Source organism: Panthera pardus, unplaced genomic scaffold, assembly GCF_024362965.1.
Source record: "Panthera pardus isolate Hobbes unplaced genomic scaffold, ASM2436296v1 HiC_scaffold_20, whole genome shotgun sequence".
NCBI classification, from domain to species: Eukaryota; Metazoa; Chordata; class Mammalia; order Carnivora; family Felidae; genus Panthera; species Panthera pardus.
This window is the reverse complement of record NW_026526766.1, coordinates 3,559,051-3,587,019: the sequence shown is the minus strand read 5'-3', so window position 1 is coordinate 3,587,019 and position 27,969 is coordinate 3,559,051. Positions and strand designations below refer to the sequence as shown.

The following is a 27,969-nucleotide window of genomic DNA, read 5'->3' as shown; positions in this document are numbered from 1 at the left end:
CAGGAAACAGATGACAGAGGATTTGAAATTGAGCCCAAGCGCCTCTCTGCCAGACCAACCCTGGACTGCACGCTCGAATCACATGGATCCCGTGTTCCTGCCTCCGGTTCTCTGGGGTTTTTGCGTACAGCTCCTGGTAATGGGTATTCACACGGACAACATTTAACAAATCCAAGTGTATGGGTCGCCTCCCCTATCTCTACATGTAAAGCCAAAAGGAGTTTTTTGCCTTCAGTGTCTTCATCTATTGTTTTCCTGTTTTTAAGTTGATATCCAATCTAACCTTAAAAATTGACTTTTGGGGTGCCTGTGTGGCTCAGTCGGTTAAGCCTCCAACTCTCGATTTCGACTCAGGTCGTGATCTCATGGTTGGTGAGTTCCAGCCCCGCACCCGTGCAGACCCTGCTGGGGATTCTCTCTCCCTCTCTCTCTCTCTCAAAAAAATAAATAAACCTTTAAAAAATTGATTTTTCTCCTCCTTACTTTGACTTAAGTTGCTCTTTTTTCTGTTGTTTAAGATGACATCTCAGGTTACGGATTTCACGACTTTCTTCTTTCCTAATGCTTGTGACCCCGCTGTATGCTGCCCTTTGAAAGCTGTCTTCGTGGCTCCCGGACATTTTGATAAATTCCATTTTTATTTTCATCGAGTTCAAAACGTGTTTCGATGTCTTCAGAGACTTCTTTGACCCACCTTTCATTTGCAAGTATGGTTTTAACCTCCAGTTACTTGAGCTAGTTTCTGATTTTAATTCCAGTTTAATTCCCCTCTGGTCCAAGAACATAATCTCTATGCGTTTAAGTATGTCGAGGTGGGTCTTATGGCAGACGGTGGTCCACAGCTTGGTGCACGTTCCACGTGAACCTGAGAAGAATGCGTATCCTACCGTGGTTGGGCGGAGCGTTTGGTCAACCAGATCGCGTAGTGACAGCGTCCGTTCTGGTCACATGGGTCCTCACCCACGCTCCGCCAGGTTCATCCATCAGCGACAAGGGGGTACTTACGTCCTCAACTCTGAGAGTGGATTTGTCTATGTCTCCACCAGTTCTGTCTGGGTTTGCCTCAGGCACGTTCTTCGTTTCTCCCTTTATCTGCCTTGTCTGATCCTAACACAGATTTCATAGGATCCCACCCTGTCCCCCTTCCCCGGCCCGCCCCCGCTTAGTGGACCGATTATACCTCTTTTGTAAAGATAAAAGTTAATGGTTTTGCCTCAGAGCCTAGGAAATATGCATTTGTAAGTCATTTAAACCCACCTTCAAATAACACCACACCGCTACCCACGTGTGAGGTACCTCGTGACAGAGTGGGACCCGCTCACTCCTCGTCCCCAGTGGCCCATGCCACTCGTTTCACTCATCCCCGTGCTATCACCACTTAACACGTTGCTCCTTTGGGGACTTTAACCAAACACCTTTCTTTTTAGATCGATTAATCAAGGTAAGTGAAACATCTCATCTGGGCTTCATTTACTCATGCTCTGATGCCTTCCTTTACGTGGAGCCGGGTTTCCGAACCATATTATTTTCCTTCTCTCTGAGCAAAGTCTTTTAACATTTCTGGAAAAAAGGGGTAAGGTTCATTGAAATCCCTATATTTTTGTTCGTCTGAGAACGTCTTTATTTCTCCTTCACGTTTGAAGGGGAATTGGGGAGGGCATAGAATTGTAGGTCGGTGACATTTTGCGACTTTGAATACTTTGCTCTACTCTCCCATTTGCATGGTTTCTGATGAAAAGCCTGATGTAATTATTTCCCTGTTGCCTCTACAAGTTAAGCTCTCTTTTCCCTCCTGGCTTTCTTCAACTCTTGCTGTTTGTATCCGATTCTCTGCAGTTTGAGCGGGATGTGACTAGGAAAAAATTTTAAATAAATATCTAACATATATATTTCCATAAATACGTATTTGCTTATTTGTATAAATGTATTTTTATTTACCTACTCTGCTCAGTGGTCTCAGAACTTGCTGGGTCTGTGTTGTGATGCCTGTCGTTAATTTGGGGATGTTCCTGTCCATATTACTTCAAATATGCTTATTTTTTCCTTCCTCCTCTATTCTCTCCTTGTTTCTGGAATTGAAATTATATTATACCTTTAGAATTTATGTATAGTGTTTGGAAGTCTTAAACATAAACTGGCCTCTCCATTATTACTGAAGGACCATTTGGCAGTTGATAGTAGAGCCAGATTTTAACATTTCTCGTCCTCGAATGCTTTCCTGAAGGTCCTAACTGGTCCATAGCCCGGTCCTCTGCTCCCACTCGTTCACCAAGCTCTCAGAAGACACGTGTGCCCAGAGCACCACTGGCCCTTCCCTGATGCTCACTCCCCTGCCCCCTCCCATGGCTCCCGTTCTCACCACACAACTGGCATTCCTCTCCTTTGGTTAGGAGCGACACCCATGTTGCCGAGCACAGGGGACCCTGCCCCATTCTCATTTTGATTCTCAATGACGTTTGTCATATTGACTAATTATTCCCTCTTTTTTTTTTTTTTGAGCTATCCTACTATCTCAACGTGCCACCTTGCAAACGTATTTGGTTTTCTCTTTCCTTACTATATAAAACTATGTCAGTAGAAGTACGTGTGAGAAATCAAAACATTTCTCCGTGCTTCTTTTTAAAATTTTTTAATGTGTATTTATTTTGAAAGAGAGAGAGAGAGAGAGCGAGCAAGTGAAGGACAGAGAGAGGAGGAGAGAGAGCATCTCAAGCAGGCTCCACATTGTCAGCCCAGAGCCCAACTTGGGGCTCGATTTCACAAACCATGAGATCACGACATGAGCCTAAATCAACAGTTAGATGCTTCACCCACTGAGCCACCCAGGTGCCCCTCCATGCTTTTGAAAGGAGATTTTTCTTTCCTTTTTAATTATTACTATGTTGGCTGTGTCCCTCAGTTGACATGCCTTTGGTTGTGAACATGTGGTTCTTGGCCTTCGTAGGGAAAATCCCTTGCACATCCATCCACAGAGACGGGACTCCCATCTGGGGTCAGGTCCTGTCTCCTCCCCTTCCTGGTTGTACAACCTTGGCCCTGCATCCCTTTTTTCTGACATGAAAAGTGATAAAAATAATGGGATCAACTCCTAAGATTATCTGAGAAATAAATGAATTCTTACATGTAAGAAAGGTAACGTGTATGACCAAATGCAAGCTTTATTGTTATTCTGATTTTCTAGGCAATTTTATCACGGTAACTGATTTGTGCCAAGGTCTCTTCATTTCACTGAACCGTCAACTGGCGATTATATGAGGCTGCGCAATCATGGTCGTCTCTATTGAAACCTGATTCTTACAATCTAGAAAACTAACAGGAGGCCAACCTGAGTTTCCCTGGTTGGGTGACACGATAAATCAAAGAAGAGTGAAGTGGTCTTCAGTGTTAATGAAGGGCTATCGAAAATCATCTTTGTTTATGCACATTTATTGCCAAGCAGCGTCGAGTTCCAGGAATTTAAAAAGCTGCCCAGATGAACCAGCACAGGCGTTACGACCATCGAGGACTCTTTTCCATTCAGGAAATGAAACTGAGTTGATATATGATTATACCGGGCCCTGAGTGTATGGCTACATTCAAGGGAAAATCTAATAGCTGCAGATATAAGGTCTTAACCTATTTAGTGCCATTTGATGGTAACTAACCAATAAAACAATAAATGTTGTCTACATAAATAATCTGGATATGCATTAGCTGATAGAAATCCAGTCCAGGTAAAGCATATAGTACACGACCATGGTTTGTCTACAGGCGGATCAAGTTAAGAATTCTGAGGGTGTCTCAGAAGACATGTGCCTTAACAGCTCACTGTCCTTTTTCTGGTGGGAAGTCTGACTGTTAACTTCCCATATAGACACAGAGGCCTGATCTCCCCCAACCCTACTCTTCACTGTCTCACTGTGTTCTGCTTGTCAGCGTGATTCTATCAAACAAATGAAGCCATGGGAAACATACAAGGCACGATTTCATGGTTGACCTTGAGAAAACAATCTTCCTTATGATTAGAGAATAAGGGTTTAATTGTGAATTAAGTGAGAAGAAGAATAATGCATGGGTCAGAAAACCCAAAATGTTATGCATAAATTTAAAGAAGCCAGATTTGGGGCGGGGGGGGCTGGGTGGCTCAGTCGGTTAAGCATCCAACTCTTGATCTCAGATCATGATCTCGTGGTTTGTGGCGTGGCGTCCCGAATCAGTCTCTGCACCATCAGTCCACAGCCGGCTTGGGATCGTCTCTCTCTCCCTCGCTCTCCGCTCCTCCTCTGCTCCCCGTCTCTATTTCTCTCTCAAAGCAATAAACTTAAAAAAAAAAATAAAGATAGCCAGATTAAAATGCAAACTAGTTCAAATCACAATTTAAAAATGAGTATTAAGCAGCCATCTTAAATGAGAGGAAGAATTTCGTTTCAGACCCTCAGAAGTCATGTGTGTCAGCGGCTGTGACCTGAATGTCCAAAATAGCAGCAATATAGATGGCAATGTGACAAATGGCCATACAGTTCCTGTGTGATACGCTTTGAGGAATTTAAGTAAACATGCATTTATTTTTTTAATTTTTTTTAATGTTTATTCATTTTTGAGACAGGGAGAGACAGAGCATGAACGGGGGAGGGTCAGAGAGAGAGGGAGACACAGAATCCGAAACAGGCTCCGGGCTCTCAGCTGTCGGCACAGAGCCCGACGTGGGGCTGGAACTCACGGACCGTGAGATCATGACCTGAGCCGAAGTCGGACGCTTAACCGACTGAGCCACCCAGGCGCCCCAGTAAACATGCATTTAAATGCCGGTGAATAAATACACAAAACACTAACAAGTAGAAACTACAGCCCTTGAGATGTCATTTTGAGAAGCGCCTCCTGGGAGAAGTAAAGGCATCCTTGGTCCTCACATTATGTAGAGAGAGATTATAAATATAGAAGACCAGCAGGTTTTTAGAGAAAAATACATGCTGAAAATACAAGCTGAGTATGTTTTAAAATTTGGTGATCATGATTATAAAGTTAAAAATAGGATATCAAATGTATTTGTATGTTAAATGTTTTTGTATTTTTAAAAATGCAAGTATAACTGGAAAACCTAATTCAATAAAATCCAGTAAAGGAAAAAAAAAACACAAGAAAGCATGACAAACAGAAAGAATAAAATAAGGGAAGAGTGGTAAGTCCATGTTTAGCTTTACTCAAGATAAATATAGAGGGTGAATAACATCTCCCCAAAGACAGATATTGCATAATTACATTTCTTCAAATAGCTATTTTGTTTACAAGAGACTAGACTACAGCAAACAATAAGGGGAAATAAAAGAAAGGGATGGAAAAGCATTTAAAAGGATAGAGAGATATTTTATGTTGGTAAAAAACTACAATATACCAGTACCTACGGGAGCTTTGAACCTCTCTGCAACTTTAGAATACATAAAAGCTGGCAGAAATTCAGATTGCAAATGAAAAATTGACAATCCTACTCAGTGATATAACTCCTCTGGTCTGAAATGAACAGGTAAGATACGTGGAATAATAAGCAAATACAGAGATGATGTCAACAACACAATTAAAATACTTGAACATAAATATTGCTCTTATAAACTACAAGCATATTTATAGTCAGCCCTAAACTGGAATACATTCTTCTCAAGCACAAGAATCTATGTGTATGTTAGTGGAGAAATTTTGAAAACCCAAATCGTATAATGTCATAAATGTGCTGTGAAAGTGATACTCGCATCAATGTGGATTAGATGATTAGGGACTTCTGTCAATGTCCTACTCGTGTGAGGGGAAAAACACTATCCCTACATTACACCCAACACAAAATTAAAACCCATGAAGATGCTAAGAAGTAAAATGTAAAAAAAAAAAAAAAAGTATTAGAAGAAGCTGTGGGAGAAATTGGGTTGATGGTCTTGATGCAAGGAAAGATCTAGGAGCTGTCCGGGGCTCTGGGTCACAGTCATACTTCCGGCAGTGCACGTAGAAGGCACTTGGTGTGTCCCAAGTAACTAATAAACGCATGAGTGAACAATTTCCTTCATACTGTTGGGGGTTTAGGAAACAGAGTTGGTTCAGGAAGACGTAGAAGGCAGAACATTCGAGTTCGTGCATTGGGACTCTCAGTGTGTGCGGTGGCCACAGTATCGTCAGCGGAAAGACATGACAGAGACAAGGGTGTGGACGACAGGGCCAACTTCTGTACACTGGTCCTGGGCACGGCCAGGACCGCAGAAGATGCAGAAGAGAACTGAACACATCAGAAGGGTTCACATCAGACGACAGACCAAAATCAGACAAAAGACAGATCTCGGGTGTGTTACAACCCTAACTGACAAGGATGTTTACAGGGATAGAGAAACGGGTCGAACTCTAGGCAACAGCTAAATAGCTAAAGCTTGAGAAGACCACAGAGAGACAAAATGATAATCTGTGAAGTTAGGAAGGAGAGCACGGACCCACGCTGATTCACACGTAGAATATAAATTATGATCTGATTTACGTGTGGACGGTACTCTCACTGAAACACACACAAAGGCGGCCCCTCTCCAGGACAGAGCCACGCTGATTGGAGCACTCAAGACTACCTTTTTTTTAAAATTTTTAATGTTTATTTATTTTTGAGAGAGAGAAACAGACAGAGTGTGAGTGGGGAAGGGTAGACAGAGAGGGAGACACAGAATCCAAAGCAAGCTCAAGGCTCTGAGCTGTCAGTCCGATGTGGGGCTCGAACTCACAAACTGTGAGATCATGACCTGAGCTGAAGTCGGACGTTTCACTGACTGAGCCACCCAGGTGTCCCAAGACTACCTTGAATAAACTACTCAAAGCACTAAAAACCTAGAATATGTATTGCATACAAAATATAAGAGAGTATAATACTATGAGAAATAAGCTAGTCAGAGAAAGGCAAATACCATATGATCTCATTCGTATGTGGAATTCAAGAAACAAATGAGCAACGAAAAATAAAAAAGAGGGCAAGACAAACCAAGAAAAAACTCTTAACTATCGAGGTCAAACTGATGGTCCCCAGAGGGCGGTGGGTGGAAGATGGGGGAAATACGGGATGGGGATTAACGAGTACGCTGGTCATGATGAAAAAAAAAAAGATAAAATGAAAAAATACATACAAATTAAAAGGATAGGTGGGAAGCAATCATATTCCAACCAACACAAACTAGGATAAATTTCTACTTTGAGATTTTTAAAAGCCTGGACCTGACAGAGCTCAGAATCTAGTGAGGATAATGAGAAAGCTGTTAGCTGAGAAAATGACAGACTTCTACTGCACTTGAATAATGGAAACATCTGTCACAGGGACAAGCAGCCTCATGAGACAGAGTAACAGACCACACAGAGGGATACGAGCCACAGATACGGGCCACACACCAAACAGCCTCCAAAATGCAAACAGAGGAGGTAAAGGAAGAGACTCTATCGCCAAAGGGAGACAAAAAATGGCCAGACTAGTGATTACGAAAAGCTGAGAATTTTTTAATCATTTTTAATTTTTTTATTTTTAGGTTCATTTATTTATTTTGAGAGAGAGAGAGAACACAAGCAGGGGGGTGGCAGGGAGAGAGGGAGAGAGAATCCCAAGCAGGCTCTACACTGTCAGCACAGAGCCCGATGCAGGACTCAAACTCACAAACCGTGAGATCATGACCTGAGCCAAAATCAAGAGTCAGATGCTTAACCCACTGAGCCACCCTGGTGCCCCGAAAAACCGAGACTTTTGATGGGCAGAGACAATAGATACTCCTGATAGACTGAAGGAGATAGGCAAATCAACCCATTTAAAAATAATAATAATAAACAATATGCAGAAAAGTCACAAAAAATTTAGCCATAATTGTTCTTATAAATACTATTCAGTGGTCTAACAACTTGGCCCTCGAACTTAATCCTTCACAAATATCTCAAACTAAAGAGACTGAGAGGAGACGGTCATGTATTGCCGTTACAAACTTTGAACAACCATTTTAATTTATGATGTCCCAATCTTATTGTAAACACTGAGTGCAAAGAAAGAGAGATAATGAAACATAATGCAGCTGGATGTTTAATGGAAGGAGCCACTCTCTTGACGACAGAGGGCACAACGTGGACAAGTTGGGGATCAAGCTGTCCTGACGTAGCAGGACACTGAGCTGACAGTAGACTGTAGACCCAACAGAAACGATGACACCGTTTAACCTCACAAGGATATAGAAGCACCAGTAAAGCAACATCACTGAAGGACACCCCAGACCATTTGGAAGGCAGAAGAAATAAAAGAGTCAACATAACAAAGAACATCTAAATCTTCGTAGTCATCGATCACGGTCTTATCAAACATGGTCTTAGCAAGAGACACTGGAATCAATTAAAACCGAGATATAATGTATAAAGTTAATGTCTTCTTCAGGGTTGGAGAGGGTATTAGGCATGTTTGAGAATCTTGCTAGGAATTGAGCCCTTGGACATGTTAAAACATTCGATACTTTAAGAGTACGTGATGGAGATCCTAAGGATCTGGGTCTAGGTAAGACACGGCGTACTAGGGTGGCATCGAAACAGGGATGGATTTGAGAGTGTGTGAATGCTGGGGTGCCTGAGTGGCGCGGTCGGTTAAGCATCTGACTCTTGATCTCGGCTCGGGTTTTGTGAGTTTGAGCCCTGCATCAGGCTCTGCACTGGTGGTTCAGAGCCTGCTTGGGATTCTGTCTCTCCTTCTCTCTGCCCCTCCCCCGCTTGTGCATGCTCTCTCTCTGTCTCTCTCTCTCTCTCTCTCTCTCTCTCTCTGTCTCTCTCTCAAAAATAAATAAATAAGCATAAGAAATTTTTGAAGCGTATGAACGTCGTAATCATGAGTCTAAGTCCCGACAGCATGGTAGGCACAATACTTTCTCTGCAGCGACATGTGGGAGGTGCCTAATTTTGTCTCTGTAACTCGACAGCTAGTTGAGTGAGAGAAGCGGAGTATCTCTCCCCTGATCCTACCAACACCATGGCCTTGCTGGGCTTCATATTGCCACTCCAGAGAGAGACAGCCAAAAGCAACATGCCTGGGGAACCCATCCCAGCGCGAGCGTTCAGCCAGTAGCTTATGAGAATCCAAGCTTCCATAACTCAGAACTGCCTGCCCAACCTCAAGGGTGAACATGGCCCTTCTGCTTTCCTTCTACCTGAAGGTTGAATCTATGGCCGGAAGCTGCCTACGTGTTGCCCTGATGAGTTGCCTCATATAGAATCAGACCCAGAGTGAAGCCCGAGGCAGACCACCAGGAGAGAAGAGACCAGTCAGCGATAATACTCAAGGATTAGAAATTAAGGTACTGTGGTCCACAGAAATATATGTGTGTGGTATGGATTAGTCGTCCCTACTCAAACTCTCTTTTTTCCTTTTGGCTCATTTTGGATTTAGGTATGGTTACTTCAGAGAGCAAAGGTACTGGTGAAGGCATGATCGATTATTATTCACAGCCCTGCTTCAGCGCCCACTGCTCTGCATTTCGTGGCTCATCTCGTGGAAGCTGCTGTGGGCCACCTTTCTAAAATGAAGTAAACCTCACACGGTTTCCTACAGAAACAGGAAGCCTATGAAAGTCTTGGCAGAGTGGGGGTTAAATATGAAAAGAAATTATTGAAAAGTAGAAAATTAGCCAGGCCCCCAAAAATCCACTTGTCCTTAACTGTGCTCTTCTAGAATGTTTTTCAGGATTGGCTCTAACATTTCTGAAACATTTAATAAATAGGGAGGTCGTCTGGCAAGCCACTTGATCACCGATTGCCTTATATTTACAGAAGAGCAAGATTCTTAAGTGGAGGAAAATGAAGCTTTAATTTTTATTCACATCTCATCAGTCTGCTGCCAGTAGGAATTACTTTTTGTGCCAGAAATATCTTGTTAATAGAAGTTACAGGCTACAGACAAAGTAAAGGCATGGACATGAATCAAAGGAAGAGTGTTAGGGGAAAAATGCTTCATCAAAAGCCTGAACATCACTTTGAAAGATGAAAGAAATGGAAAATATATAGACCACAGCCAGGAAAGAAAGATAAGCAAGGAAATCAAGAAAGAGGTCTAGCCTCTACAGATGCCCACCGAAAGAGCCGGGTGTGGGTAGGAACGTGCGTGCACCCAGGCGTACGTGGAGTTTGTCGTGTTTCAGTGGCCGGTGGACAGACAATGCTGGAAACTCCTCCTTTTGAATTTTGAGTGTATCCATGTTGGATACACTTGCGTGATTTACTGACTGCCCCAAAGGGAAAACGATCTGGGTCAGATTAGTGAGAAACGGCAGGAAGTCACAAGGGAAGCTTGGAAGTCAAAAGGCAGCATGTGCAGTTAGGTTATATGACGTCACGGGACCCTTTCGTGCAGGAGGATACACTAGGGACAATGGGTTATACCTGGAAGGAGGACAGAAACAACATTTGCATGAAGGATCTCCCGATCACAGCTTTATCTGTATCTTCTAGTCCTTGCCATGACCTGTACCACTAACCCGGGCCATTCTCACGCTGCTCGAGGTCCATTTCTGTAACAGTAGGGGCAGATTCCAGGTTGACTCTGCTACCAACTGTAATTCTCATGCAGGAAGAAATGAGAAATCCGCGATAAAGTCTGGTGGCCAATGACAGAACTCCCAGTATTTTTAATACCTCAACGTTATGAACGCTTCTTGTTTTGTTTTGTTTCTTCTACCGGACAACGCACTATACTGGGCGAATCCATTTCCTCCAGGGGTGTGATAATGGAAAGAGCCCAGTAGCTGTCTTTACCTGTGTGTGGCATGAGCATCACGCCTGCCTCTCACTCTTCCCATAAGAATAGCAGTGATGGCCAGCGCATGCGTGTGTGTTTCCAAACAGACGGAGTCCTTAAATTCTGAGAGTCTTTGATTTGTCCTGGGCAAGCCTTCTCAGACCCACTCGTGGAGTCACGCTTACTGTTTTTGTGAAATATTTGAAACCTGCTTCCTTAAGATTTACAGTACACGAGAAGAATGGGGCATGAAGATACTCCTCGGTACTGTTCAGATCTTCTTCAACATGAGACTTACGTACAAGATAGGAATTTCCTTCACTTCTCAACTACTGTATTCGAGAAAAAGATTATCACCGCAGAGAGTAGGCAGCTCAACAGGACTTTCTGCCAAATACTATTCTGTCGTGAGTCCCGCTTCAAGTTCCCCTCTCCCCATTAATAAATCCTGTTTCTGGGCCGGATTTTCATCTATAAACAAAGCATGACCCATATCTCCACTGGCCAAGGAACCAGATTCTCGTCCTTTGCTCTAATAACTTCTCTTTCTTTCTACCCTCAAAAGTGGGCTTAAAGAGAAGGGACTGTATTCCAAATATACAGTACTAGTTCCAATCCCCTTCTGTCGGAAATGCACTTTTTGTTTAAATTCCCCCTGTAATATTCGACAGATATCAGAGATCCCCTTACATTCGACTCACTTGTTTGAGTTAGTGTGTTGCTTCCATTTTATTACCACACACTTTGCACTGGCACATAGAGACCTCGAACTGAAATTGGTATGTTTGGTCCACATTCCTGTGATTTTGCATTCTTTTATTTTTAAAGTTTATTTATTTGTTTTTAAAGGCGGGCGGGGGAGCGTCAGAGAGAGAGAGGGAGAGAGAGAATGCCAAGCAGGCTCTTGGGAGAGCATCAGCACAGAGACTCAATCTCATGAATCATGAGATCATGACCTTAGTGGAAATCAAGAGTCAGATGCTTCACCAACTGGCCACCCAGGGACCCCTCCTGTGGTTTTTCTATTGATGGTTACTAGCAACCTAAATGAGAAAAGAAAGAAAGAGTTGGTGGCTTCGAGCGAGAAAGTTTCTTTTTTTATTGACTTGTCACAAATGTCCCTGGTAAAGTCCCCCAAATGAGAGCATCAATCTCATGACACCATGTTCTCTCTGGTTTTTGTGATACATCGTGCTCCCTCCAGGAACCCATCGTTCTGGGATGGGAACGTGTAAAACAGAAAACGGCATCTACACTATACAATCTTGGCAGACGGGCAATCACTTCCTACAACCTCCTTTCAATAATCCAAGCACAAGACTTCATATTTTAAAAGTGATTTTAAGAATGGCAACTGTTCAGGTTCTGATGAGTTTTTGAAATCTCTGGAAATATACTTTGTATTTTTAGCACTGTGCGTATTCCCGGAGAAATCCTCACAAATGTGTAGTAATGACTTTGTCCCTGTTTAGCGAGGGGAATTTGGAGACTTTTGCTGAAAAATTTTGGAGGAACATAACAGAGCCTCTGGTGGTTCTAATCAAGAAATGATTATAGAACAAGAGGCAGATAAATTTATCGAGGCTGAGAGAGTAAAAGGGGTCACCCTCCATCCAGGAACCAAGGGTGGGGCCTCCAATTATGTTTTAGAAGTTTTAGACACTTACTATAATTTAAATGCGTGTTTTCTTATGGCAGCCCATAAATGTGTTATATTTAAATTTACTAGGAGGATGTCATCTGCAAAAGAGGCTCAGGAAACGGGATAAATTCATTCAAAATATCTGGTGGGAGGACAAGACAAGTAAAACTTAGGAAGTGTGGTGTTCAAATGGAAACATGAATGTGAACTCATGTCCTTTTAAAAATATGTCATTTCTAGCTTTGCCTCTATAATGACTGAGGGGGGATGTCAGTCACTACCTGAGGGCCGGTAAAGTACTCTGATGTTTGTTTCCACTAAAAAAAAAACATTACAGTGTTCTGGAAAGGACTTTTGGTATTTCAATAGGCAGAAAGCGTCAAGTTGAGACTAGACCTCTTTTTATTGCCAGGATTAAGAGTGGCTTGAAAGACGTCTGGTATAATCCTGGAACGGGCAAAAGACCTACTTAGTCCTCCTCCAAGGTCAAATCATTTAAGCAATACAAAGAAAACACTAATGCCCGGAAAATCACCAGCTTGTGATGAGATTGTAAAAGACCAACAATGACCAGATACCCTGAAGAGCTGGTGCTCAGGATTTCTAATCTGTAGACATTCTGCCTCTTGGTCAACCCAAGCCGCGCGCACGCCGCATTAAGGTTTTGGTGAACGCCTAGACCCATCGAGGCAAGTCTAGTTGAACCCCGTTCCGAGTATGCACGTTGGTTACAGCAGACTAAGTGGCAGTGAGAGATAATCCCCCAGGTTCTGGGGGGTTCAACTAAACTACAAAAAGTGTCTTTCTTTCTCACGTATCAGTCACAGCGGGTTTCAGGTGGACGAGGCAGCTCTGTCCCCACGGTCACGCGAGGGGCCGGGCTGACGCTGTTTTGTCAGCTTCCGTGTGACATTCCCTTGGTGCTGGATATAAACACATCCATTCCGCTCGCATCCAGGTGGGAGGTGCTCGCGTGGCCACACCAGCCACCTGGCTGCAAGAGAATGAAGCAATGTGGGTGTCCTGTGATGACGAGCTGGCCAGCCACTGCCACGGTGAGGAGGGGCATCATCTTAGTCAAGAAACAGCGTTAAGGAAGGGGTTATGGGGGCGCCTGGGGGGCTCCGTCGGTTGAGCGTCCGACTTCGGCTCAGGTCATGATCTCACGGTTCGTGAGTCTGAGCCCCACGTCGGGCTCTGTGCTGACAGCTCGGAGCCCGGAGCCTGCTTCCGATTCTGTGTCTCCCTCTCACTCCGAGTTCTCTCTGTCTCTCAAAAATAAATAAAAACATTTTTAAAAAAAAAGAAAGAGGTTATGATAAGATGTTTGTAAGTGCTTTCAGAAAAAAAAAGGGGAAAGAATGGAAGATAGTATGTGATATTGGAAGAAAATACGTTTGGTCTGAAACATCCCGTCGTACGTGAGAGCTAAAACCCGCAAAAGCCAGTTTAGGGTAAATAGTCCTGGACTTTTTTTTTCTTTTTTTTTCTTACAAGTCTCAGGCGCTGAACCTCAGCCCACCGCCTGTGTTGTCCCAGTGGCTCCGGGGGCCTCTCCCTCCTTGGTTGGGGCGAGGGTCCCCTGACAGCGTGGATGAAGAATAGAGGTGGCAGCCCCGTCCTGCGGCGGGACGCGACCTACAGGTGTGACAGCATCTCGGGGACCAGGGCTCTCTTCCGTGCTGGCTCTGCCTTTAAGGTGTTCAAAGCGGTCTGTCGTATTTATAAGGCTGATTTCTTAGCATTATAAGAGCGGCTTGAGTAATTAAGAAAGGTTTTGTTTGTTAGATGCTAGGGAGGTGAGTGAAGGTCTTAGAGAATCAGATGTGTTAACTTTGTGGGTTTAGGTTTGTTTACGTGGCGATACAGTGGAAGTTTTAATAGTGTTGTTTTTTTTTATTGGATCATAAAATGAACTGTTAGTTGAAGGGTAATGTTATTCTGGACGTTAACAACGTTGTTTAGCCCAAATTTAACAAATTCAGCATCAGTTGAAACACCAGCAGCAGTAATTACAAATTTCCTCGGACCAGAGTTTTCCTCAGACGTGAAAAATTCCCGTTGGGATAGAGTCCGAGACCCGTCCCAAAGATTCACCTGCTCCGGAATGTTGTCTCCCGTGAGCAAGATCCCCCACGGCAGGCGCCCACTGTGAAAACACACAGCCCGTGAGAAGGATGGCAAGTGCTCTGATCCCAGAGACGGTTCTAGAATTATCTGTGATGTGCCAGAGGACAGGGTCATGACCCGAAGGAAGGAAGCAGACCAGATCGGTCAATCTCACACGTGTTTTGCCCCAGGACCATCCCTACTGGTGGACATAGGGGAGGCACGGACCCCGAGACCTGGCTAGAGAAGCCCGGGAGAGGCAGAGCATCTTCCCTGTCTTAACGCTCAGAGACCTTGAACCCAAAGCAGGGATGCCTCATTTGCATAGTGAGGATCGCACGCGGTCAGAAAATCCAAGTCTCGCTCTGGGCCCTGATCCTCCTGGTCTCCCCCAGCAACGGAGCGTGGCTTCCGGGCACCCAGGCGTCTTGTGGCCGAGAGCAGGTGGAGAGAGCCCCAGCTGGAGAGGAGGAGGGCTTGCCCGCTTCGTGACTCCCCAAGGCCTCGCTCGGCCCTGATCTCCGAGGACGGTGGTGTCCTTGGTTGTACCTGCAGGTGATGTTTGTTTGCCCTCACCTCCCAGAATAATTTGCTGCTAATGCACCCCCAACACAGTGGGGCACAATACTGGGCACTGCCTTGCCATTTAATTGTTAAAACTATGGCATCCTGCCCGGCTCATACTTGGCCTTATGAAATTAGCGGCATGTACCAAACCCGTGGACGCAGGGGAAAATGGCGCGTGGCTAATTCCCTTCCCCACCATTTTTATTCTAACATTGACCCCAGGACAGCATTTTTTTTTTAGGTTTATGTATTGTGTGTGTGTGTGTGTATGTGTGTGTGTGTGTGTGAAAGACAGAGAGAGAGCACATGTGTGAGAAGGGAGGTGCAGAAAGACAGAGGGAAAGAGAGGAGCCCAAGCAGGCTCTAAGCTGTCAGCACAGAGCGTGACACGGGGCGTGAACTCACAAACCGTGAGATTGTGACCTGAGCTGAAATCGAGGGTCAGACACGTAACTGACTGAGCCAGGCCCGAGGACAGCTTTAACTGCTTCCCGGTTCTGTTCCCATGTCAGCTTCTTGTGGGGCCTTCGCTCCTGTTTGGTTTCACCACCTTCTACCAACAAAATTGCCACGTAAGTGTGTGGCAACCGAGGCCGGAAGGGACTCAGGGGAGGGTGGCAGGTAACTACCTAAACGAGGCCCTGGCTCGCAGCTCCTGACGCGGGGCGTCCAACTGTCCTCTAAAACACGCGTGAGGGCACAAAAGAAGTGAAAGTCGACAACGCTGAAAAATAAGCTGGGCGGGGAGGGCTTTGCCCGAATCTGGCAAGCCTTTCCATTCACTGAGATGTCAGCTTTCTCGGCTGGCTCGGAGGTAGACTGGAGCCTCGAGGGGCGATCTTATGCCGGGGTCTCTCGGAAGCGGTTCTGATCCGCAGCCGGTGAGGCGCCCAGACCAGGCGGGTGGCCGTGGGCTGGGGAATACAAACAGCAGGCCGTGCTTGACGTGCAAATGAAAACACAGCACGTCACCGCCACAAAGCGAGACCACGGCGCTCCTCGCAGGGAAGCCCGGCCCGCGGTGCGGGAGTGTGAGTTGCACACCTCCCAAACACCTCCCCCCTCCGGAAGCCACACTGTTGCTCTCCCAAAGCTCCATTCCAACCATTTCCAACCAAGCGCTTTTTCTGGTCATGGAATCCGGGCCACGCAGAACGGAAGAGTCTGGCGGTAGGTTGTGCCCTAGGAGCTACAGACGCTGCCATGAAGCTCCCTGCGAACAGAGCCGGGAGCAGAAGAGGCTTGATAGATGGACAAAGAATATTTCGCCCAATCCTGCCCTCAGGCATCCGGAGCAGCCCAGGGAGTAGCAAACTTCCTATTTTGTTTTTCCAGAAACACATCTGTAAGTAAACACCTGGCAGACACCAGAGGGTGGGCTGGAAGGTCCGCCTGGCCCAAGGCGTGCGGTGGAGGTGACCGGAAGCAGGGTGACTCTGCCAGGTGACGCAAGTCCTGTCTGACGTGGGGCACAGGAGAGATAACCAACAGCAAAAGATAGTGAAAGGGGCAGAAGTCCAATGAAAAATGTGCACTGAGCAATCACATTGTTGGCATTGTGAGGGATTTAGGGGAATCAGAATAAGCTTGCCCAGAATGGAGAGCAAGCCCTCACATGCAAACCACCCGGGCCCTTCCTGCTGTCATCGTCTGTCATCACGCGGTTCCCCCCGATGGTCACAGAACAGCCCCAGACTCTCCTTCCAAGATCACACGGGAAGGAGCAAGCATCGGTCCTCGAAGTAGTTTAATGTCCTGTGACCACGCGGAGAAGACAGCATCTTTCAGCCTTTTGGGGGACGTTGGCCACGTGTTTGTTTTATGCAGCCGGAACTAGGTTCTTTCCGCTTGGCCTCACAGCCTCTCCCAAATTCTCAGGCAGGGTCCTGGGGGCTTGACGGGAAAGAAAATCCTCCTGGACGTAAATTCCTTGCTGTAACCAGTGTCTCGCCTCCTCTGGCCACCTAAGGTCCGAGCAGAACTGAGCCCGTAGCTCTTCCCACAAGCTGGTTTTCTTCTCTGAGAAAAGCATCTGTCCTTCAAGCAAATGAGTTTGGGGCAGGCCAGCCTCGCTGAGTCCCAATCTATGGTAGACAAGCCTGGAGGTGTCATTTCCTAAGCAACTGTAAGTTGTTTCCGTTGTGGTCTTTGTAACTTGAAAAAAAAAATCTTTTCTCCTAACTGAACGGGGCCTGTGACATGTATATCAAAGAGTGAGATGTTCAAAATATTGTTAAAAATCAAAGGGTGCTTCTGGGAATGTGGAATACCTGTTTGCCCTCTGTTCCTCCCATTAAACTCAGATACAAAATCTGGAGATTAAATGTAAAATGCACATAAGCACTCTCTGAAAGTGCGTCAGTACAGGGAGACCAGTTAGGGGCGGAGGGGTCCCTGAAAACACAAGGGTGAATTCCCCGGCCTTTCTGTTTGCCTCCTTGTCTCAGGCCAGGTAATGTAAACCCAAGAGCCCGGAAGCAGGAACAGGTGCAGTGAGAAAAGCCCCCGACAGAAGCCTGCTCTCTCCAGCCAGAGGAACATGCAGAGGACCCCTGACAAAAGACAACACTTTGAGACAATGATCAGTCTGCTCCAAAGACACCAGGCAACGCAAAACAGAAAAAGGCACACACATCTAGAAGAATAAAACTGTCCTTATTTGCAATGACCCGATGGTCTCCAGGAAAATCCTAGGGAATAACTCCCATGGACTACAAGATCGTGAACATCTCAGGATTCAAGAAAAAATCAAACGATTTCTATGTGCTAGCAGTGAACATGTAGGTGCTGAAGTTAGAAACACAATACGTTGGGGCGTCTGGGTGGTTCGGTCAGTTGAGCGTCCGACTCTTGATTTCAGCTCAGGTCATGACCCCAGGTGGTGGGATCGAGTCCCTTGTCCGGCTCTGCACTGAATGTGGGGCCTGCTTGAGATTCTCTTTCTTTAACCCTCACCCCTCTCCCCAGCCCTCTCTCTCTCTCTCCCCCCCTCTTTTTACAATAAAATTTTTAAAAAAGTTTTAAAAAGAAACACAAACTAATTGCCATCATTAAACAATAAAAGTACTCAGTTATAAAGCTAAAAACTTTTCCAAACAAAAAAAATCTAAACAAGAAAACGCACTGCTGATTACAGAAATCAAGAAGACCTAGATAAAGGGGGACACAGAACATGCTTCTATTTTGGAACATACGACACAGTAAAGGTGCTAATTCTCCCCCAAATTGATACACGAGTTTCATGCGATGCTTCTTAAAATCTCAGCAAGGCTTCTTTGCAGACACAGGCAATACTATTCTAAAATTTGTACGGGGACTAGAATAGTTAAAGGAATGTTGTTAATGGTTAAAGGAACCAAAATAGCTAAAAGAATTCTGAAAAAGAAGAATACAGGGATTCTTCTGCATAGACTGGGATGAATCAGTCTATGCAGTTCCAAGATGTGTAACGTAGCTATAGGCATCGAGATGGTGTGGTGTGGGTGAACAAAGACACAGAGTTCAATAGAATGTCGTAGAGAGTCCGTAAATACACTCACACAAATATGCCCATGTGATTTTTGTTTTGTGTTTGTTTGTTTGTTTGTTTTTTAATGTTCATGTATTTTTGAGAGAGAAAGAGTAAACGGGGGAGGGGCAGAGAGAGAGAGAGAGACAGAGAGAGACAGAGGATCTGAAGCCAGCTCTACACTGACAGCATTGGCCCCGAGGCGAGGCTCAAACCCACGAACCGAGGGATCGTGACCCGAGCCAAAGTCAGACGCTTAAATGACCGAGCCACCCAGGTGCCCCGCTACGTGATTTTTGAAAATGGTGCAAAAACAATTTGGGGGAAAGAACCTTTCAGCAAATGGTGCTGCAGTACTTAGACATCGTATAGGCAAAAACAAAAAAAAAAAAAAAAAAAAAAAAAAAGAAAGAAAAAAGAAGTCAACTTTATTCTCACATTTTATACAAAAACAAAACAAAACAAAACAAAACAAGACCACAAAATAACAAAAAACGAAAACCCTGCAAATGGACCACAGATTGAAATGTAAAATATGAAGCTATAAAATTTTAGAGAAAATATGGAAGAAAACCTTCAGGATCTAGAACAAGTCAAAGAGTGCCTGAGATCCAACGCCAAAGGCACGATCCGTGAAAGGAACGCCTGATGTCAGACTTGCCCCAAATGCATGACTTTTTCACTGAGAAATATCCTGTTCAGAAAGCTTCCTGAGACATGGAAAAAGAAAAAAGAAAATAAAAATTCAGGTTGACATCAAACTTCTCAGCAGCAATATGCCATGCAAAAAGCAAACAGAGTCCATTTCTTTCTAAATAAAAGAACCTTAAACACATAGTTTATTATCTAGTGAAGCTACCGGCTAAATTTGGACGTAGAATGAAACATTTTCAGTCATGCAGACTAAAAGGTGTGTGAACCTACAGTTGAAACTGTCATTGAAAACCTTCTTAAAAGGGGTGCCTGGGGGGCTCAGTCAGGTAAGGGTCCGAATTCGGCTCAGGTCCTGATCTCAGGGTTCGTGGGTTCGAGCCCCGCCTTTGGGCTCTGTGCTGACAGCTCAGTGCCTGGAGCCTGCTTTGGATTCTGTGTCTCCCTCTCTCTCTGCCCCAACCCTACTTGTGCTCACTCGCTTTCAAAAATAAATAAACATTTTTTAAAAACCAAATATTCCAGGAAACTGATGAATACATTTTCAAAGAAGCAATGAGATATGAATCATATAATTAAGAAAGTGATCCATGAATAACCTGGGGAAGTTTGCTGAACTTTCCAAAATGGACCCTGTACATCTTGGGGTGGCAGGAAAGAAACCATTGAATTAAAAAAAATGTTTAATGTTTATTTATTTTTTGAGAAGAGGGGGAGGGGAAGGGCCAAAGAAAGAGGGAGACACCAAATCCGAAGCAGGTTCCAGGCTCTGAGCTGTCAGCACAGAGCCCGATGCGGGGCTTGAACTCACGAACCGCGAGATCATGACCTGAGCCGAAGTCAGTTGCTTAACCGACTGAGCCACCCAGGCGGCCCAAGAAACCACTGAATTTAGAAAGAAAAACATTTCATCATCTATAGCTATAACCTGATTTTTATTTCTACTATTTTGTGAACGGTTTATTTCTAGGTATTTTATGTATAAGAAACAATAATATATATTTTATAAATTAATGACTGTGAGTTTTTAATTGATAGGTATTTATAATCAAACAAGTTTGTAGATGACTTCTAAACAGGATGGTCACCTTAAAATAAAAAATACACCCAGAACTAAAATTTTAAAAAATAGCATAATAGTAGTCTGGTGAGTAGTAGGGAGAAGAAAGAGGTATGAGCATAATGAAGTAATCTTTTCATTCAGGGTGAAACTCTAGATATTTATAAGCTTTTGAAGTTATTGGGGAAAAATGCATCTAAGTTAGAGACCCTATCAGAAAAATACAAATACAAAAAATAGAATACATAGCTTTCCTAAGTGTAGAAAATGAAATCTACGCAGTGCAATTTAAAAAAGAAAAAACAAACCGATCAGAATGTATAAAATAAGATCGCAAAACTACGTCTCATCGTGAGTGATCAGAATAAATACAAAGTGATACAAACATTAAAAAAATACAACAGTGTAGGTTGACATCATCAAGATGGCAGAACAGCAAGTCCCAGGACCTCGTCGTCCTGTTACCATAGTAACTTGAAACCAACGTAGGGACGACATGATGTTTGTGAGAGCTTCAGACACCGCGCAAGCGGTTAAAACGCTCCAGGTGAACCCATAGCAAAGAAGTAAGTGAGAACGTCCATTCCTTTGCCCACCCCGGTCTCTTCTACCGTCCAGAATAACGAAGCGCAGTTGGGAGAAAGCTCTAAACACCCGGCTTTCTCTCAGGATGAAAATACAATGGAATACCCATCAGTGTTTGGGATATTTGGGCCCTGACACAGGAACTGGTCTCCATCTCGCTGGACTTGCTGTGCTGAAGGGAACAGAGGTATCATCGAGATGCCAGGTTGGGGTCCTTGGAGAATGAAGGTAGCCCCAAGCTGAACCAGAGAAACTGCAGTACCAAAGATAGACACCAGGTGGAGTAAGAGATTATAGGATTTTGAGAACAGGGCATCATATATGCATATATAATTTGGATTCTGTCTCCCTCTCTCTCTGCCCCTCCCTGCTCACGCTCTGTCTTTCTCTCTCTCAAAAATAAATAAACATTATAAAAAAAACTATAGGATCATCTCAACTGATGTGGGAAAAAGCACTGGAAAAAATCTCAACATTCTTTCATCAAAAAAAAAAAAAAACCACTCAAAGCTAGGATAGAAAGAAACAATCACAACGTTAAAATTAAAAAGCCATATATGAAAGGCTCACAGCTAACATCTTGCTCAGTGGTGAAAGCCTGAGAGCTTTTCCCCTAAGATCGGGAATAAGTCAAGGATACTCCCTCTTACCACTTCTATTCAAGACAGTATTGGAAGTCCTAGCCACAGCAATTAGTCAAGAAAAAGAAATAAAAAGCATCCAGATTGAAAATTAAAAAGCAAAATTATCTCTGTTCAGCGATGACACTGTCTCGTCTATGGAGAACTCTGAAGTTTACTAAAAATATCTGTAAGGGCTAACAAACGGATTCAGCAAGGTTGAGACAAAAACGAACATCCTACAATGTATAAAGACTCGCAAAGGATCCTGAGTAGCCAAATAGTCTTGGAAAAGAAGAGCCAAGTGGGAAGCCTCACGGTTCTTGATTTCTGAACATACTACCAAATTGTAATAATCAGAATAGTGATAAATCATGGCATAAAGAAAGACCTAGAGACGAACAGAACAGAAGAGAGTCCAGAAATAAACACCATTTATACAGCAAATTATGGCAAAATCTTCCAAAACTATAGTTCAATAATACCAAACCAGATTACTGGCACTGATACAGTCAACATACAGAATGTTTCCATCGCCACCGGGATTCTCTACGTTGCATTTTTCCATTCACGTCCACTTGCCTCTTACCCCCTCACCCCCCACCCTCTCAATCTTTGGCAGACACTAATCTGTTCTCCATTTCTGTATCTTTCTCATTTCAGAACGCTATATATTTTCTCATTTCGGAATCACACCGTACGTAGCCTTTCGGGATTGGCTTTTTCTGCTCAGTATAATTCACTGGGGGGATTCACCCAGGGTGTTGCTTCTGTCAATGGTTCCTCCCTTCTGATTGCTGTCTAATGTCCCATGACATGCATGTGTCACAGGTTCACCTCTCCCCCACTGAAAGACGTCTGGGTTACTTCAACTTTTAGTTATTACAAATAAGGATGGTGTGATCATTGACATCCACGTAGAAAACCTGATGGAATCAACAAGGAAGCTTCTCGAACTGACAATTTTCTTTAGCAAGGTTGTAGGATAGCGGATCAATATACAGAAAAAAATGTCATCTCTGTAACTATAACAAATGGAAACTGAATTTAAAAAAAAAGGCAATACCACTTAGAGCAGCATAAAAAAGTCAAATGCCAGGTGCCTGGGCAGCTCGGTCAGTTAAGCATCGGACTCTTGATTTTGGCTCAGCTCATGATCGCACACTTCACGAGGTCAAGCCCTGCACTGACAGCAGGGAACCTGCTTGGGATTCTATCTCTCTCTGCCTCTCCCCCACTCATTCTCTCTCTCTCTCTCTCAATAAATAAATAAACATTTTAAAAAAAGATGACACGAATGAATGGGAGATACACATGTCCACAGGCAAAAAGAGCCAGTATTGTTCACATGCTCATTCTCTCTAATCTTAACCCTGTATGCAACACAATCCCTGCCAAAATCCTAGTGAGCTTTCCATAGAAATTGACCATTTGATTCTAAAATCCATAAAAACGGAAAAGGCAGAGAATAACCAGAACAATTTTGAAAAAGAACAAAGTTAGAGGGCTAACATTCCCGATCAACATGAATGAATCTCAAATATGCAGAGAGAAGGCAGTCAGGCAAAACAATAATACACAGCACGTAGCTCTGTGTGCATAAAATCTCAGTGAATGCACAATGAGGTGTACTGACAAAACAGGCGATTGGTGGCCCCAGGGCTGGGCGGGGGTCACAGGATGGAGGGATTAGGAAGAAGCAGCAGGGAACTCTTCATGGAACTCTTCATGACCAATATCTTCATTATTTGGATCGTGCTACAGTTTTCACAGGCACATACATATGTCAAAGCTAATCAAATTATACTCTTCAAATATGCACACTTTATTATGTGCCGGTTGTATGCCAGGGTAGCTGTTAAATGAATTAGAAAATGTAACTTGTGAAGTCCTAATAATGAAAATGCTCTTTCCGCACCCCAACCCCCATGGGTAGGCTGGAATTAGGAAGTGAAACTTCCTGTTTGGTGAACACGAGGTGCAGGGAACCAATGGGATGTTTTCCTCCTTCCGAAACAAGAGACCACGGGTAAACAGACCAAAGGTGACAAAATCTGTGCCCTGAACTGGCTTTGGGCGTTCTACACAGGGCTCTTTGCAAATTTACTTTGTAAAATGAGCTCTCCCTAATTTTAATGATGCCCGAAACGTCTTCAAGAGAAATCAATGACTTTAAAGCATGAGAAGTTAATAAACACATTGATTACAGCAAACATCCGAAATTGATGTAACGAGACAACACTTGGTTTTTTTTGCAGGTTTATAGCAGTACCGAATTATTCACAGATGTTCAGTGTGTGTGCATCTCAGCTTGTAAATGTAGAAGCCGCTGACAATCCGTAGTAGTTTAAATTCTAAGCTCCTAACAAAAAAACACACGTCTCTTAAAAAAACAAAAAAAAGAGGAGCTCTTTTCACCAGAACTCCACTGTCTGATTACGCCACCCTCACAGCACACTCCTAAAATTCTTGGAGGGCATAACAGATCAACAGGAACGCTTTATGGCTCGTTCCTTTCATAAATAGAGAATATTCTGTATTCGAAAAAAAATTTAATGTTTGTTTTGAGAGAGAGAAAGAGAGAGAGTGGGGAGGGGCAGAGAAAGAGGGAGACACAGATTCTGAAGCAGGATCCACTCTGAGCTATCAGCACAGAGCCCGATGTGGGGCCTGAACTCACAGTTCGTGAGATCGTGACCCGAGCTAACGTCAGACACCCAAGCGACTGAGCCACCCAGGCGCCCCTCAAAACAGGGCGCTTGAGTTGGGGGGGTGTCTTGGGCAAAAGGGAGTCGAAGGAAGGGAGCCTTTGAATTAGCTAACTCCTGTTTCTTTTGTAAACAAACATTTCCCTTTTAAAATGCTTTTAAAAAAAAATTATTCCACATAATTTATCATAAAAAGCTTTCTATCCATACTCATTCCGCTTTACTCACCAAGAGCGTCAACACACAACTTTTGCCGGTGTCGTCACAAAATCAAAATGAGATGATTAACAATGAAGTGGGTTTCCGTGGAACTCGGATGCAGCATTTCTGTACCGGGCCCTCTGGAAAATAGTAGAAGATGAACCGAAAATGTAGGACAATCTGTATAACGGAAATCAGCTTTGATAAGGAGATGGCGAGGGCCTCACTCCAGCCGCACTCCCACTTTAGCATCTGCACGTCCGCACAGAGTGGAGCTCGTACGGGCCCAGAGGTGTCGCACAAAAGACAGCTCCTCCATTTCTGGCCGATTTAAGGCTCCTGCCTCCAATTCCAGTGAGATTACAGCACAATCAATGATTCCCTTCTCCTGTGATTTCCAGCAGCTCTCACTGCCAATTAGCCCTTGGGTTTGATCAAGCATCCCTTTACGAATCGTGCGTCGCAATCACCTGGCAGGTGGCACTAGATGGCAGGCTGGCATGCGCGCCAGTCGCAATAAAAGAAAGGGAGCAGTAAACGGAGGAGAATTAGTTAGACATGAAAGCATTTTAATAAAAGGATCGAGGCAGGTGCCTGGAAACAGGAGGAAGCAGATGTTGGCCCTACCATGTTTAGGAGGAGGTACACTCTGAGCCAAACAGGAAACCGTAGCTATTTCCTGTCTGGTGTGGGCCACTTAAATCCGTTCAACTGTTCAGAGGGCATGGGAGAGATTGGTCTGGAGGCGGATTTGCATGGCCAATCCCGGATTGTGGGAATGCGCTATTTTATGGATAACGTAAGTTGAATAGACTGGATATTGGTCTATCTCCGGGTGAGCCCTGGTCAACGAACGCGGCTCGCCATCATACACCAACTCCTTTGCCGCGTGCGCCTCTTGGCTCGTTTAACTGGCAGGTGACACCAGAAGGGACTCGCGGGATGGTTCCCAAGGAGCTTCCTGGGATGGCTGCGGATGCGCTGAGCTCCGGGGCACCCCCATGTCTACGCTGCCTGCAGCACAGCCGTGTTATTTTACACTTTGAGGAAAAGTATACAGGTACCGAAAGAGAAACAAAACACAGTTCGTTCTACCGGAAAAACAAATAGATAAGTATCAACAAAACTACTCCTCTCCCTGCCCGTCCTCCCCTTGGAATCCTGCTACTCTTTGCCCGTTCATTAGATGAAACCAAGCGCTGAGTAACGCAGACATTTCTCACCGTCTCTCTGCGGATGTCTGGTTATAGCACTTTGTCCCCGGGAGGGCAGGGCGGGGCATGCATTTGCTTTTAGGTCTTTCTGCCAACTCGGTTTCCGCCATGGAGCGTCCCACAAGACCGTGGCCAGTGTCTCCCCCTTGTTGGGACAATACCTTGGCCATTTATGTAGCACGGATTTCCCCAGAGGTCGAGCGAGTGCCATTCCATTCCGGTTTGTTTGCATATCTCTTTTGCTACCCCCAAGTTCCAGGAACACGGTCGTGACAATCCAAGTGCAAAGCAGGCCTGTGCGGTGGCCGCGAGGCTGGAGGGGGCTGTTGACTGAGGCTCGCCAGCCACTTGCGCTGTTGGAGGCTGCGACTACGTGGGGCGGGCGGGGGCTGGTTCTGAGGGCAAGTCTATGAGTCCTATTTCTGGGTGTCTGGGGAGGCATGTTAGGACTGGAGGACACCGTGTATCTAGATACAGAAGCAGACCAGGTCTCAACATGACTAAGTCAGGAGTTATTACAGGACTCGGGAGGCAGGGCCTACTTGCCAGGAGGTGGAAAACAGAGGGAAAAGACAGACGTGGTTCAGCCCCTTCTCTCCCGGATGACCTGTGTGCCGATGGCCTGTAGGCGGCCTTTGGGCCGGAGGAGGCTGAGCCCTCTTACTTGGGGTGAGAGGGACGCTCACGGAGGCCGCCTGTGATCGCTCACCGCAGAGAGCTGAGCTGGTCCCGGGCAGAGGCCCCATGGCGGGCAGCAGACCTCCCAAGTGCAAAGAACGGTGGTCTTCGAGGCCACCAAGAGTTGCCGAGTTTCTCAGGCTGTGTTTCAGCTTTGACTGGCGGCAGAATCAACCGAGACTCATTCGTGTGCAAATTCCCAGGATTCTATCCCGACCTGCTCCAAGCAGACCCTCCAGGGGCCTGCAGGAGAGGCGGTCTCCAGCCACCTTTGAGTCTGCAAACACCTGAGCCACGCTTAGGTGCCACTCTTGGCTTGATATCCAATTGGCTGTTGACCCTGTGGTGCACACGCCTCAGCAGTCCCACAGGGATGTCCGTGTGGTTTCTGGCTATTGGGTAAAATAAAGGCGATTCCTTTTAGGACTTGGAAGTCTACCCAGAGTTGCCAAGGTGAGGGCTCTTCCGGCTGCCAGCTGTGATCCACATTCATGTTCTCGTGTGTCTAGATGACGTATTGATAAAGGTCCTCCTGACACTGCCGGGTCCATGTCCCCAACACCCTCGTGCCACAAGAGCTACGTGCCAGGCATTGGGGTAGGTGCCGTGCACGGTGAATATGTTGAACAAAATACATTTCTCCAGACTCTTGAAGAGCACAGAGAACACACATCCCATATTGCAAGAAGCAGGCCTGTTGGTTGACATAAAGTCCGTTTGGATAAGACCGTACAAGGAGAGCTCCTTTCTGCCAAAGGTAGTGAGGGGGGATCCACGAGGGAGCAGGGTGGGTTGGGTCTTTCTCGGCGTCCAAACGTGAAGAGCACAAGGCACTGTGCATGTGGCGTGGTAGGGCTGGCGGGGAGTGACCCACGAGGCCCACGTGACCGCTGTACAAAGTGCAGGGTGGATGGCGATGAGAGCAGGACAGATGGAGGAGAGGCCTGGAGCCAGATTGCTTTTACGCACATGAGAAAACGGAAGTTTATTTTTTTAGTAGCATTTGTTTAATGGAAGATGAGCACACCGTATACTTTTACAACCCCCAACTGTTTTATGTTAAATAATAACTGAGTTCACTAAGTCAAAATAAAATAAGTCAAAAAATACACACACAGAAGAGATGCCAGATCCTTCTTGCGTGTATAGATAATCAGAGAAGTTATCTGTGGCTTAGGGTCTCCACACGGGAGCGGCCCTATTCCTGGGAGTGTCCCTGCACCGGGCCCCTCTGCACCCAACTCCATCGCCAACAGAACACGCTCTGTGCACATGACACACAACTGTGCCGGAGAATGAACCGGTGGCCACAGCAAGGCAGACCAGAGTTCATGGCTGCTCTGGGACCACGGCAACCCCAGCTGGGGTTGCTTCTCCCATCTGGCCTCACCTGCGACGGATGCCCATCTTTACACAACCAGAAAAGTCCCAAACCAACCCCAGGAAACCAACGGCAGCGGATGTCCTTCTCCCCGACCCCAGCTCCATGTTTCAGGACTTGGACTTTAAGGTAAGTTTTTCCAAAAATAGGACTCAAGTCACACTCATGGTTTACAGTCTTATTTTTTCCTATAGACGTATCCATGGCAGCATGCAATTGACTTCACCCTCTTTAAAAATAGCATAAAAAACAACTCAGTGCGGAATTAATATTGTACATGTTTTGTGTAACAGACTCTTTGCGT

General features: G+C 45.0%; 1 long non-coding RNA gene across 1 annotated transcript; it reads right to left on the bottom strand.

The window, feature by feature from the left end:
• Positions 1–18,981: 18,981 nt before the first annotated feature.
• Positions 18,982–26,011, bottom strand: LOC109275576 (uncharacterized). Its single transcript, XR_002084256.2, has 3 exons — positions 25,768–26,011; positions 24,420–24,532; positions 18,982–19,277 (listed from the first exon to the last, which is right to left on the bottom strand). It is a non-coding gene; the product is annotated as an uncharacterized LOC109275576 (long non-coding RNA).
• Between the last annotated feature and the right edge of the window lie 1,958 nt (positions 26,012–27,969).